Source organism: Schistocerca gregaria, chromosome 5 (assembly GCF_023897955.1).
Source record: "Schistocerca gregaria isolate iqSchGreg1 chromosome 5, iqSchGreg1.2, whole genome shotgun sequence".
Lineage (NCBI taxonomy): Eukaryota > Metazoa > Arthropoda > Insecta > Orthoptera > Acrididae > Schistocerca > Schistocerca gregaria.
In genome coordinates this window covers 431,066,175-431,081,965 of record NC_064924.1, presented here as the reverse complement: position 1 = coordinate 431,081,965, position 15,791 = coordinate 431,066,175, and positions in this window count along the sequence as shown.

The window sequence follows — 15,791 nt, the reverse complement described above, 5'->3', positions numbered from 1 at the left end:
ACTGTTTGCACAACATGTTGTACGAAGTGTGACAATAAAGTAACGAGACTGATTTTCTTTGCAAGATGTGGCAACCCTGCAGGCTTGCATAGGCACAATATCTTTGACCTTGGTCTATAAGCTGCTTCTATTCCAAACGACACATCGATGCAACTGCTCAGTCGTGAGTTGTGCTGTAATAAGTTAACACGTGTTTGTGTCTCTCGTCGCGGAAATGGAAGTGCATAATATTTTGAAACGGTATGCCATTTCTTTTTGATTGAAATTGGCTGAAAACGCGACGACAATTTACAGTAAGCCTCAGAAGGCTTTTGGAGAGGAGGTTATGTCAAGAGCTCAAGTTTTTCGTTGGCATAAAATGTTTAGTAAAGGCAGCTCACATGTCAAAGTCAAAAGTGAAATGCATGCTTGTGTGCTTCTTTGATTCCAAGGGAATTGTTCATAAAGGGTGGGTGCCTCTTGGACAAACAGTTAACCAATATTACTACAAAGAACTTTTAGAAAGACTTCGTAAAAGAGTTCTTCGTATCTGTGCCAGCACTGCTGATTGTTCGATTCTGCATCACGATAATGCGCCATCCCATACTGCTCTGTCAGTACAGCAATTTATAACATCGAAACAAATTTCATTACTACCACAGCCACCTTATTCACCAGATATCGCTCCTACGACTCTTTTCTATTTCCAAGTGACAAAACGGCGGTCAAGGGACACACCATTTTCAAACAACACAAGATGTCCAAATACTGTGACGAGGGTCTTGGAGGATATTACAGAAGACGCGTTTCACAAATGTTACCATCAATGGCAGAAGCGCTGGAAAAAGTGTGTGCAATCAGAAGGGAACTACTTTGAAGGAGACAACACTAAACTTGATTGAAAGGGTAAAAAACATTTTTTTCACATCAGTCTCATTACTTTATTGTCGCACCTCTTATAACGTTGACTATGAACTGTAGTCTATAAAACCCACTTTTATAGATTGGCTCATGTTGTTATAAACAAACATCGTTTTGAGATAGCAGCCTTCTTTGAAAGTAGCAGTTTACTTTCTGGCGTAAGTGTGACAGCGTTAAGCGGCATAATAATGATCTATTATTAATATAATATGCCAATTAAGATATTTTTTAATGTATTCCTTCGCACATTTCAGGTCCCTGAGGGTTCTCCTTGATGAGATCTATGCAGTTAACGAAAATGGATCAGCGCAAAGCGACACATCACAGGAATGTTCTGCAGTGGTAGCTGGCGTCACTGGAGGGAAGCTAAGATACGTGGGGAAGGTTGGATTGAGACTGTTCCATCTTTTTGTGAATTTTTTGTATCAGACAAGACAATAATTGAACCAAAGCAAGAATTGAGTCGTAATTCTTCCTGCTTTCGTGGCGATCTGTTGACATCTAGGATATTCGGGAATCCAGCTGGATGTTCGCGTCGTTCTCGCACGATATTTCAACAGCGTGCCTCGCTGTCTTCTTCAGGTGCTATGTGCGACTGGTCCTTGGGTCGATCGAGTCCAGTATTTATAACTGGAAGGAGCTGGGCGTTCCCTAATCGGTCCGCGCCGAGTCGAGTGTTCCGTCTGTGGTCCGCGACCGCCAGACTCGGCTACAACAGAACCCCCCAATCGCGGATGTTCCGATTTTCGTCCACGCCCGTTTTGGCCGCCCTCAACGGTTGTGGTCGTCATCGGAGGTGTGCCAGACCCGATCTGAGATGTTAGGTATTCTATCTCATGACTGTTCCTATGATTTCCACTTCTGTTTCGTGCTGTGCGCTCCATAATCGGTCCGCGCCCCGTCGTGTGTTTCGTCTGCGGTCCGCGTCCGCCAGACGCTGCTAGATTGGCCCTCTCTGGTCGCCGGTGTTCCGATCGCCGTCCGCGGGATGCCTGCCTGTCTTCTGAAGTCGAGTTCATGATCTAGGGAGTGTCAAATCTGGTCTCTAATGTCCGACATCTTGTCTCACGGCTCTTCTCTCGGTCTCCACTTCTATTTCTTGTAGAATCCCGGAGTGTCCTGCGTTGAGTTTTCACAAGCTCAAGCACTAGATTCCAGGCAGTGTTGATCTGCTATCCCGAGTTACGGTTGATTAGATGGTTTGTGGCCTTAACCTCAATGGCTTCTTTAATGTCACTGTCCCTAAATCTTGAGGTCTGTGTCACTGAGGTCTGTGTCACTGTAATCCATTGAATGACCAAGTTCCAGACAATGCTTTGCTACGGCTGATTTAATTGCCTGTCTGAGTCTGGTATGTCTCTGGTGTTCTTTACACCTGATGTCCACAGTTCTGGTGGTCTGGCCAATTTATGGCATCCCACACTGGCACGCTGTTGAAATATCGGGCGAGAACGACGCGAACATCCGGCTGGATTCCCAAATATTCAAGAAGTCAAGAATTAAATCCCTTAAGGACAACTTGAGAGTCATATGAAAGAAATGCAGGTGCGAGCCCACACCGGCAGAGAGCGGCGTCACCCCACCCTCCCCGCGTTCTGCGCTGCTAAGCCGAGCAGACGACCTCTTGTCTGGGGGCGTAGCCACACGCTTACACAACTGCCTATTGAGTCTGATAGTGTAAAATCATTTTATTTTACTCAAATGGTTCAGAAGCTTGTAAACAAAATTAATTCTGAGTGTTAATGCCATTAATTCAGTAGTTTCCACAAAAATTGATCTTTTAAACAATTTTCACGTCTGCTGAATTCTGAATATCCAGAGCTGAAACAGTCATAGGATATGCAGTATAGTGTAAACCCACTCTGTAGTAGTTTTTGCCACCAGATTGTTCTGTAGTGTTCTACAGTGTCTAAGATTTTCACAGTTTAATTCATATTACATATCAATTTTAATAAACATTTTTGGAACAGTGATTGCAACTTTATAAAAATTTTTTGGTCTTAAAATTTAGTCTTAATCTCACCATAACATAGGTGACCGGTTTCAGTCATATCACATGACCATCATCAAACCTGTAATTGAATTTTGAAAGTAATAGAAACCTTACGAGATTTACAATAAAGTAAGACAAAATGCTTATAAGGATAAAATACAATAAGACGTGTTATACCCATGGCATCCTTCGAAGATGGTAGGTGGAGCACTGTTCTGAGCTGCTGTGATGTCAACTGGTGCCAACAAGTGGCGACTATACGCTTAAGTACGAAGATAGTCCTCCTACCTCTTCTCCCTCCACCTCACATCAACCAATCACTATAAAAATGGGTTCACATAATCGTCAAAACGTAAAAAACAAAGTACAATAATAACATAAAAATAGTTATGTATAATATCTCTTTACAACCATGGAATTGCTTAAATGTTGTATAAAATATCAATTAAAAGCTTTAAAATAACTGTACACACGATGTATAGTCAGTGTGCCCTCTATGGGCTAAGGTGGTACTACCACAATGGTTTCAAAGTCAACGATGTTGTTGAGGTCTTTGGCATTGCGGCATCATATCGATATGTGAGTTGTGACTCGACTGCAAGTATACATCTATGCTAGATTCAGTCTCTCTGTCTTTTATTAAAATGTCATAAAACTGATTTATTAAAAATGGAGTCATATTTCGTAACATTTCTAGTTGGAAGTTTAAAATTGTGATTTAAATATTTACGTACTGTCCTAAGGTACATTTCTGCCATGGATACAACTGGGTCCTATGATTTTCTGAACAAAAGAGTACATGTGAGTTCATAGAATTTCGTCAAAGAGACCATAAATATGTTTTTCACGAAAATCTAACTGCTCATTGAGAAGCAGTGACGGATCATCTCTATAATGGGCATATATCTCGATCTCCTCCAAAATATTTAATAGTAAGCCTGTATTAGCGTAATGAAGAATTTGCAAATTCTGTTGTACTGTCCCTTCGGCATGCTTATTAAAAGTTATGTGATAGCCAAAGACTGATATTACTCATGTGGTACCTTATGTATCTTCTTCGTATCATGTAGTAAAGCTCCGGCCTGTTTGACCAATGTATATTTTTCTACAATCACCACATTGGCTCTTGTAAACTCCTGATCTGAGAAATCTATCGTTATCATTACCTACAGTATATCTTAATTTGTTTTGCAAAATATTTTTAGTTTTGAATGCTATTCTTGTTTCAGAACTCTTAGGTACATTACTGATTCTATCTTATATGTTCCCCATGTAGGTCATTTTTGTGTATTTTTGGGCTTCTATTAGTGGTGTAGTTAGTAATTGTTGCATTTTATTAAACATAATGTCAACTTGATGTATGTCAAAAGAGTTAGTCTTCGCAATCTGTTTTAGAATAGTTGTTTCATTCTTAATTTCACTTTCTTCAAGGGTTAATTTTAACATCCGGTGGATCACTGACTTAAAAAAATGATTTTTTTAATATTCGTAAGGGCGACATGACCTAGCATTAATGATAAATCAGTAGTTGTGGGTTTTCTGTTTATGGCAAAGCAATGTTTGCCATTGTTATCGGATATAACGACATCCAGCTAGTTAATGTGTGTTTGATTTTCATGTTCAACTGTAAATTGTAGTTTTGGATGTACAGAGTTCAATTTTGTAGTAAACCTATCGATTTCATTTTTTGGGCAACTATAAAGTATTAAAGTTATCATCTACATACCGTTTATAGTACAAAATTTTGTTTGCAATGTCTGCATTATTAAAAAAAACATTTATTTCAATGTAATTTACAAAGATATCTGCGGATATCTGCGACTGTGCCCATCGCTAAGCCATCTTTTTGATATTAGATTTTATTATTAAAGGAGAAATAATTGTGATTAAGGGTACATTAAAGTAACTCTGCAAATTCAGTTATTTCATCCTTAGTCATAAGCTTATGTTGTAATAAATTGTCTTTAATTATGCTGATCGTTCAGTGGTAGGTATATTTGTGTGTTGTTGTTGTTGTGGTCTTCAGTCCTGAGATTGGTTTGATGCAGCTCTCCATGCTACTCTATCCTGTGCAAGCTTCTTCATCTCCCAGTACCTACTGCAACCTACATCCTTCTGAATCTGCTTAGTGTACTCATCTCTCGGTCTCCCTCTACGATTTTTACCCTCCACACTGCCCTCCAATGCTAAATTTGTGATCCCTTGATGCCTCAAAACATGTCCTACCAACCGATCCCTTCTTCTAGTCAAGTTGTGCCACAAACTTCTCTTCTCCCCAATCCTATTCAATACCTCCTCATTAGTTCCGTGATCTATCCACCTTATCTTCAGTATTCTTCTGTAGCACCACATTTCGAAAGCTTCTATTCTCTTCTTGTCCAAACTAGTTATCGTCCATGTTTCACTTCCATACATGGCTACACTCCAAACAAATATTTTCAGAAATGACTTCCTGACACTTAAATCTATATTCGATGTTAACAAATTTCTCTTCTTCAGAAACGCTTTCCTTGCCATTGCCAGTCTACATTTTATATCCTCTCTACTTCGACCATCATCAGTTATTTTACTTCATAAATAGCAAAACTCCTTTACTACTTTAAGTGTCTCATTTCCTAATCTTATTCCCTCAGCATCACCCGATTTAATTTGACTACATTCCATTATCCTCGTTTTGCTTTTATTGATGTTCATCTTATATCCTCCTTTCAAGACACTGTCCATTCCGTTCAACTGCTCTTCCAAGTCCTTTGCCGTCTCTGACAGAATTACAATGTCATCGGCGAACCTCAAAGTTTTACTCCGTCTCCATGAATTTTAATACTTACTCCAAATTTTTCTTTTGTTTCCTTTACTGCTTGCTCAATATACAGATTGAATAACATCGGGGAGAGACTACAACCCTGTCTCACTCCCTTCCCAACCACTGCTTCCCTTTTATGTCCCTCGACTCTTATGGTTTCTGTACAAATTGTAAATAGCCTTTCGCTCCCTGTATTTTACCCCTGCCACCTTCAGAATTAGAAAGAGAGTATTCCAGTCAACATTGTCAAAAGCTTTCTCTAAGTCTACAAATGCTAGAAACGTAGGTTTGCCTTTTCTTAATCTTTCTTCTAAGATAAGTCGTAAGATCAGTATTGCCTCACGTGTTCCAACATTTCGACGGAATCCAAACTGATCCTCCCCGAGGTCCGCATCTACCAGTTTTTCCATTCGTCTGTAAAGAATTCGCGTTAGTATTTTGCAGCTGTGACTTATTAAACTGATAGTTCGGTAATTTTCACATCTGTCAGCACCTGCTTTCTTTGGGATTGGAATTATTATATTCTTCTTGAAGTCTGAGGGTATTTCGCCTGTCTCGTACATCTTGCTCACCAGCTGGTAGAGTTTTGTCATGACTGGCTCTCCCAAGGCCGTCAGTAGTTCTAATGGAATGTTGTCTACTCCGGGGGACTTGTTTCGACTCATGTCTTTCAACGCTCTGTCAAACTCTTCACGCAGTAACGTATCTCCCATTTCGTCTTCATCTACATCCTCTTCCATTTCCATAATATTGTCCTCAAGTCCATCACCCTTGTATAAACCTTCTATATACTCCTTCCACCTTTCTGCCTTCCCTTCTTTGCTTAGAACTGGGTTGCCATCTGAGCTCTTGATATTCATACACGTGGTTCTCTTCTCTCCAAAGGTCTCTTTAATTTTCCTGTAGGCAGTATCTATCTTACCCCTAGTGAGATAAGCTTCTACATCCTTACATTTGTCCTCTAGCCATCCCTGTTTAGCCATTTTGCACTTCCTGTCGATCTCATTTTTGAGACGTTTGTATTCCTTTTTGCCTGCTTCATTTACTGCATTTTTATATTTTCTCCTCTCATCAATTAAATTCAATATTTCTTCTGTTACCGAAGGATTTCTAGCAGCCCTCGTCTTTTTACCTACTTTATCCTCTGCTGCCTTCACTACTTCATCCCTCAGAGCTACCCATTCTCCCTCGACTGTATTTCTTTCCCCTATTCCTGTCAATTGTTCCCTTATGCTCTCCCTGAAACTCTGTACAACCTCTGGTTCTTTCAGTTTATCCAGGTCCCATCTCCTTAATTTCCCACATTTTTGCAGTTTCTTCAGTTTTAATCTACAGGTCATAACCAATAGATTGTGGTCAGAGTCCACATCTGCCCCTGGAAATGTCATACAACTTAAAACCTGGTTCCTAAATCTCTGTCTTACCATTATATAATCTATCTGATACCTTTTAGTATCTCCAGGGTTCTTCCACGTATACAACCTTCTTTCATGATTCTTAAACCAAGTGTTACCTATGATTAAGTTGTGCTCTGTACAAAATTCTACTAGGCGGCTTCCTCTTTCATTTCTTAGCCCCAATCCATATTCACCTACTATGTTTCCTTCTCTCCCTTTTCCTACACTCGAATTCCAGTCACCCATTACTATTAAATTTTCGTCTCCCTTCACTATCTGAATAATTTCTTTTATTTCATCGTACATTTCTTCAATTTCTTCGTCATCTGCAGAGCTAGTTGGCATATAAACTTTTACTACTGTAGTAGGTGTGGGCTTCGTATCTATCTTGGCCACAATAATGCGTTCACTATGCTGTTTGTAGTAGCTTACCCGCATTCCTATTTTCCTATTCATTATTAAACATACTCCTGCATTACCCCTATTTGATTTTGTGTTTATAACCCTGTAGTCACCTGACCAGAAGTCTTGTTCCTCCTGCCACCGAACTTCACTAATTCCCACTATATCTAACTTTAACCTATCCATTTCCCTTTTTAAATTTTCTAACCTCCCTGCCCGATTAAGGGATCTGACATTCCACGCTCCGATCCGTAGAACGCCAGTTTTCTTTCTCCTGATAACGACATCCTCCTGAGTAGTCCCCGCCCGGAGATCCGAATGGGGGACTATTTTACCTCCGGAATATTTTACCCAAGAGGATGCCATCATCATTTAATCATACAGTAAAGCTGCATGTCCTCGGGAAAAATTACGGCTGTAGTTTCCCCTTGCTTTCAGCCGTTCGCAGTACCAGCACAGCAAGGCCGTTTTGGTTAATGTTGCAAGGCCAGATCAGTCAATCATCCAGATTGTTGCCCCTGCAAGTACTGAAAAGGCTGCTGCCCCTCTTCAGGAACCATACGTTTGTCTGGCCTCTCAACAGATACCCCTCCGTTGTGGTTGCACCTACGGTACGGCCATCTGTATCGCTGAGGCACGCAAGCCTCCCCACCAACGGCAAGGTCCATGGTTCATGGGGGGGAGGGGTATATTTGTGTATAGATTTTTAATGTCCAAAAGAAGCATTAGGTGGAATCTCTATATTATGGATTTGTTGAGCTAGTTCATTACTATTTTTTATGTTAAAGTTATCTTCATTTACATTTATATTTATATTATATATTCATTTTTATTATGGATTTGTTGAGCTAGGTTATTACTATTTTTTATGTTAAAGTTATCTTCATTTACATATCATGTAGAAACCGTCTTACTTCAAGCAATGAGCAGCGCCACGCCTACTTTTCTACACGACTCTGTCCATGTGTGCGATGTTTTATTATGACCCACTGTCAGAGAAGCACCGAAGTTTATAAAGGCTGGGAGTCCATTTAAGATGCTATTAATTACGATCTATGAAAGAAATCCACATATGGTGGCACAAAAATCACGAACGAAAACTTTATTAACCTCTTTTAGAAGAGGTACCCAAAGATCAACGTTGTTAAAGTTGCCTCGTATGGTGCTACCAGTTATGGTAGCACTAGAAGAATCAGGTCCTTTACGATAGTAGGATTTTTTGCAGGTTGCTTCACTGAAAAACTACCGAAGAAGGTCCTTAATCTGTGTGTTGCTTGTCCTGAAGCGTCGGTGAAGGATATGGGCAATAGGGCACTAGAAAAGCATAACTAAGAGAAGACCAAATGTATGGTTCTACTGTCTCTCAAAGAGGAAAAGATACGTTACTTCTTTGTACGCGTGTATTTACTCAAACGTATTTCACAAGTTATCAAGGGTTTCTCGAAATTTAACACCGCTGAAATTTGAAGCTACAGAATTAAAATAATAGCAGTAGGTGTGCTTTAGCATAAAAACAAAGTTTCTATAGGATTATTTTCAATATTTTTCAAGTTACTAAAGAAACGTTCGATTTTAATTGAGAATTTGGTAAACTAGTAGATGATCTCCCTTTTGAATTACTCTGTGTTCTAAATAATGCAGCACCATATTTGTACTATAAAACGATAGACATGTACCCAATTGCAGAGAAATTAAGTTACTACTGACGGGCACAGGAACGACAATAAGCACAATTCGGAGCCAGATACTACTCAAAGTTGTGTGTAAAAAAAAATAAATAAATAAATAAATAAATAAATAAAAAAAATAAAGAATCGTACAAATTATATGTACTGGAGTGGAGAATCAGAATTTAAATAAGAAGTTCCATAAGCTCATATCTGTTCCAGCGAAAATTAGGAAGTTGACGCAGTTCAAACTGGGAGTGATTGTCAGAAATTTAATGCAGCAAGAACAGCGGTTTTTAGGCACGTGGTCAGGTGCGCTGGCTTTTCGAAAGGAAGTGTTTAGTTCGCCGTCCGCATCTTGGATGTAAAGACGTATAGACTGACCATTAACTTTAATGTGACCACCGCCTTTGTTCGACATGAACGTGCAATAACCATTCACGGACGACAGGTGGCAGTTCTTGCTGTCGACGGAACGTAAAGCGTGTCGAGGGACGCGTAAAATAGTGCAGTTGTTGCCGTAATGCTGAAACGGAGCTATTTATCTGACGTTCAAAAGGGAATGATTATTGGCTCTCGGGCTAAGTGTGGAAACATTTCCGAAACTGTTATGTTTTTATGGGCTTCTGTAATTAAAGTATACTGTGCATGACAAAATGGTGCTATTCAAAATTGGCGCGAAAGCAACTGTGGTGCATAACGTGCCATAGATGACAGGTGTGAACGACGGCTGTAGAGACAGGTACGAGCGAATAGATGTGCAACCTGTGAGCGTCTGACCGGTCAGATTAGCCAAGGGGCTACCAACAGTGTCCCCTCATCGACTGTTCAGCGATTGTTGCCGCGCATGGGACTGTACAGAAGGCGCCTGGTTCATATATTCATGCTGACTGCTGTTCATCGTCGAAAAAGACTGGAAATTGCTCGCCAGTATCACAACTGGACGTCCACTGAATCATGTTTTATTGTTCTCCAGGCAGCCTGCAACCATCATCGGAAAGGTACGGGCACGAGGAGGGAGTGTTATGGTCTCGAAATTATTTTCGTTACATTCCCTGGGTGATATCGCCATTCTGAAAGACACAGTGGATCAACACAGCTATCCGTGTGGACCATAAGCACCCCTACACACAGTTTTTTTTTTCTCGGCACTATGACATCTACCAGCAGGAAAATAAAACGTGTCACATAGTGTATGACCGTGGTCCAAAGAGCACCAGGACGAATTTACCGTAGTCCCCAGGCCACGAAACACGGGATGATCCTAACCAGGCCTCTTCCATAACGCTCTTGCATGGCTTTCCACGGAATAGTAAGGTGATGGAGGGTAACTGCGCGCGGGCAGCGGTCATTGGGGGCCTCGCTGGTGGAAAGAGGGATGTGTTCCGGCGGCATGCTAGAGGGATCAACTAAGATTGAGGGCCCTGTGGCCTGAAATATCGTCTCTAATATAATTTTCATGAAAATGTGTAAAATTCCTTACTCGCATGCTAGAAAGGAACCAATAACAGCTTTGGAACCGCGTCAATGCGACATTGATCAAAAATCCGCGTTTGTAGCTCTAACAGTTAAATAGTTTTCGGCATTATTACTAATATTGTTTATGATAAATTGTAACAACAGAATAAATTGCGAATGTCACAGTTACGATAACCATATGAAGGAGGATAATGCCAGATATATAATGAACAGATTACTTACTAATTAAGCAAATATACAAAATTTTGGAAACAATTTTGTGCTATAACTATGGAATCAACCACAGAAACACTAATGATCGTGTGAGCATGAGTTTCCTTCTTTAATATTCGGTTAGCTTCAATGTATATTTAATTATAGTGGTGACGTATAAAATAGATGAAGTCGTGTTTTAACTCGTATGGCGGATGTGGCGATTTCCATGTTTGAGATTTGTAAAAAATTGTTGAAATTACGGTCAAGTAACTTTATTGAAAGGGTAAAAAATGATCGCAGATATTTTCTGTGTGTGCTGTCACAGGTACTTTTACGATATTATTGTGAAAACTGTGAATTATAGTCAGGCTGAAAGCATCTGCACTGAATCAGGGAGTGGTCATGTGCCCGAACTGTTAAATAAGCCTTCAAAGCAGATCTCATGAACTTTAATCTGTCGTCTTGCCTCGAGTTTTGGTGACATATTTTCGCCTTGATCTCGGATGTAGTCGGTAATGTTATGGGTGGTGTGTAAGCCGCGAATGTTACTTTCGTGTAGCGGCTCTTGGAATAAAACTTGGGCGAATGTCATAAATCGTAAATCTCGGGACTCTGATTTCAGTCTTCAGAGGCAGTAAAATTTGTGACGAGACCTCACATGAGCGACTTTAGTTTCTATTGTACGTCTCTGTGTTTGTGAACTTGTAAAGACTTCCGGTTCAACAGGCTTCTGTTGTGATGCACTTGAGGTGATTTGGTTTGAATAGTATTCGTTTGAATAGCATTGGTGGCTGCAAGATTTAGATTCGCTGGGAATGACATAGCTCACGCTAGCAAACTTTGAGAGACAGTTCAGGTTTTCGACAGTTTATTGCACTAATGTAGCGAATGTTGCTCGGTTTAAATGCTTTGTCTGTACGAAGTAATTCCAGAAATTCTGCACTGCTGATGGACACGGAACAACTATTCAATGAGTTATTTGTATGTGACCACCATTCGCATATCTTGTTGGTATATGAAAATTGAAAAGAATTCATATCAAAGTTAAAATCAAACTGTTTTGAGTAATAATATTACCCTTCAGGATTTTTGCCAACAGATCCACCTTTTATTAAATTATTCACTAATTTGTCTCATTGCTAGTATAATTTTCTGGTATAAACGCCATTGTGTTGAGTTTTTGGAATGACAGTGACGATGTGCCACCACTTCTTATTGATGATAGCGAGCCATACTCAGAGTTAAAAACAGTACATTGCCGGGGCTTTGGAGGAACTTACTACTGAATCGAATTATCTGTACCGAAAGGGATACATGAGATGAGGAGTAAAAGCAAGAGCCCCGAGAGTAACGTGGTAGAGGGATGTTGAACACAAACGAATAATTCGCGGTTAAGGTGGCAACACTACACACACAAAACGCGCAGTGACGTGTATACACAGAAAGGTACATGTAAGCTCAATAAATGTGTAATTCTGCAGTTGTAATGATGGATTAGGTAGGAAACAGCATTGCCAAAACGATGGAATACCTCAAACCCCTGCTCACAGACGGCAGTTACGCATGTGAGCGAAAAAATTGTAAGTAATATGATCATCTTACGAACGAACTGTTTCTTATCCCGAACGCACGCTAAACACCTTATGTTACAGACAAGTGATCATCTTTTATTTTAATAAAATGAAACTCATATGTTGACTAAAATACACAACTTCTTATAGTTGCAAAGACGGATTTAAACTACGTTTTATAATTATAAAGCAAGTACGGACAACATGGTCACATAAATGAAGAAATTAATGTCATAAGTTTTTTTATGCCATCTTAGATTCTGTTTGTCGCAAACGTAAGATTAAAGAAGGATTCAAACAAAATTATTTCGAGTGAAATCATATTTGTACTTTTGAATATTTCGAATTGTACTGATTTTACTTACTTTAATGATGTGTCACCTTAATTATGCACCCGATATGAAATTCCAGCCTGATCATTTAGAGTATGTTTATCTATGTTCTCCGATGCGCTTCCCATATTTTACGATCATTCAGCTGTTGACTATTCTATCCGCTTAGTAGTCGAACATTGCTTTTCTGTATATCATGTTTAACTTTGTTTGAAACGATAAAGATATAATCATGTAACTGTGGCTACCTTTGTGCCCTTTAGCGAACAGGCATTAAAATTTTTCTTAAAATCTTCTAACAGCTGTTTTCATGACACAGCACTTGCTTATACTATAGTTGACAAGTTACTAACTGTAACGATGTTATAATGTTAAGTTCCCTGTCAATTTTTACATATGGTACTGCTGAGAGTAGTTAGAACAGTGTATGAAGACTGCTATTTTTCTTCTGCGAAGATGATTTTCTGATCAGTCTAAGATGGTCACCTCTGTATAAATTTCCGGACAGTATAAATAAGGCAGTGCTTTCAGTTATTGACCTTGAAGTAATGAGAAGCTTAAGCTTACCTCGCATGTCAAAGTGAAGCCGACGAACGGTATTTATGCTCATTGCACAGTTGAGCAGTACAGAAGATTAAACCAGTTGCGTCAGTATAAGTTCCCAAGTAAGATTGTGGAGCAAAGTGTCTGTAATTTGCTTCGCGCGCCGCACATCACTAAACGCGTCGGCACTCGGGACAAGGCAGCTAAAGTTGACACAGGTGGAATATCTATCGTCACAAGACACAGTGCCCTTGTCACACTGGACGATCTGACTGATTTGGCGCTCTCATAGCTGTTCAGCGACAGTTTTCGGCTTTCTTTGACTTGCAAACTGTATACACTCCAGGAAATGGAAAAAAGAACACATTGACACCGCTCTGTCAGACCCACCATACTTGCTCCGGACACTGCGAGAGGGCTGTACAAGCAATGATCACACGCACGGCACAGCGGACACACCAGGAACCGCGGTGTTGGCCGTCGAATGGCGCTAGCTGCGCAGCATTTGTACACCGCCGCCGTCAGTGTCAGCCAGTTTGCCGTGGCATACGGAGCTCCATCGCAGTCTTTAACACTGGTAGCATGCCGCGACAGCGTGGACGTGAACCGTATGTGCAGCTGACGGACTTTGAGCGAGGGCGTATAGTGGGCATGCGGGAGGCCGGGTGGACGTCCCGCCGAATTGCTCGACACGTGGGGCGTGAGGTCTCCACAGTACATCGATGTTGTCGCCAGTGGTCGGCGGAAGTGCACGTGCCCGTCGACCTGGGACCGGACCGCAGCGACGCACGGATGCACGCCAAGACCGTAGGAACCTACGCAGTGCCGTAGGGGACCGCACCGCCACTTCCCAGCAAATTAGGGACACTGTTGCTCCTGGGGTATCGGCGAGGACCATTCGCAACCGTCTCCATGAAGCTAGGCTACGGTCCCGCACACCGTTAGGCCGTCTTCCGCTCACGCCCCAACATCGTGCAGCCCGCCTCCAGTGGTGTCGCGACAGGCGTGAATGGAGGTACGAATGGAGACGTGTCGTCTTCAGCGATGAGAGTCGCTTCTGCGTTGGTGCCAATGATGGTCGTATGCGTGTTTGGCGCCGTGCAGGTGAGCGCCACAATCAGGACTGCATACGACCGAGGCACACAGGGCCAACACCCGGCATCATGGTGTGGGAAGCCATCTCCTACACTCTCCGTACATCTCTGGTGATCGTCGAGGGGACACTTAATAGTGCACGGTACATCCAAACCGTCATCGAACCCATCGTTCTACCATTCCTAGACCGGCAAGGGAACTTGCTGTTCCAACAGGACAATGCACGTCCGCATGTATCCCGTGCCACCCAACGTGCTCTACAAGGTGTAAGTCAACTACCCTGGCCAGCAAGATCTCCGGATCTGTCCCCATTGAGCATGTTTGGGACTGGATGAAGCGTCGTCTCACGCGGTCTGCACGTCCAGCACGAACGCTGGTCCAACTGAGGCGCCAGGTGGAAATGGCATGGCAAGCCGTTCCACAGGACTACATCCAGCATCTCTACGATCGTCTCCATGGTAGAATAGCAGCCTGCATTGCTGCGAAAGGTGGATATACACTGTACTAGTGCCGACATTGTGCATGCTCTGTTGCCTGTGTCTATGTGCCTGTGGTTCTGTCAGTGTGATCATGTGATGTATCTGACCCCAGGAATGTGTCAATAAAGTTTTCCCTTCCTCTGACAATGAATTCACGGTGTTCCTATTTCAATTTCCAGGAGTGTAGTTTGTTCACGAAAACGGACGCACACAAAATTCCTACGTTAGCTCTTGAAATGCACACTTCCCTCCCTTGTCCATATGATAGTCATGTAGATCTGTCTGTGGTATATACAAATAAAAACCTCAATATATATGAACATGAATATGACAATAACGGAAGATACATATCCAGTCAGTCAGGACATCAGCATATAACAGTTCACCTAATCGAACATACCACTTTTGATAGAGAATGTAGTTATACATAACATCAAGTACCGGGTGGTTACAATTAAACTTTTCCTATTTAACACGTTATAACACGGAAACTAGTTACCGTCGAGTACCAAACTTGGTAGCATTAATGTTAAGGACATCGGGAAGATAAATAATGCTGAATATATTAAATTGATACTCTTTTAATATGCTGCTACGGTACATCATACCATTGCATTTCGGTACCATTTATGCTGTAAAAGGGCCTCAATATGTGTCCAGAAGAGTCTGAAAGCGCAGGATTGCATTCTGCACAGCATAACGAAGCATGTCCGTACGTATACTGACTACCTCCACTGACACGCAGCGCTTCAGGTCAGCACATGTGTGAATGTTCCCATCGTAAACCCTGTCCGTCAGGGAGACCCACAACCAGAAATCACAGGGAGTGACATCAGGTAATCGTGTCGACCAAGCATTTGGTAACGATCGACTTATAATTTGATCGTTTCCAAACGTGTTTCGGAGAAGCAGGTGAACCTCACGAGCGCTCTGCT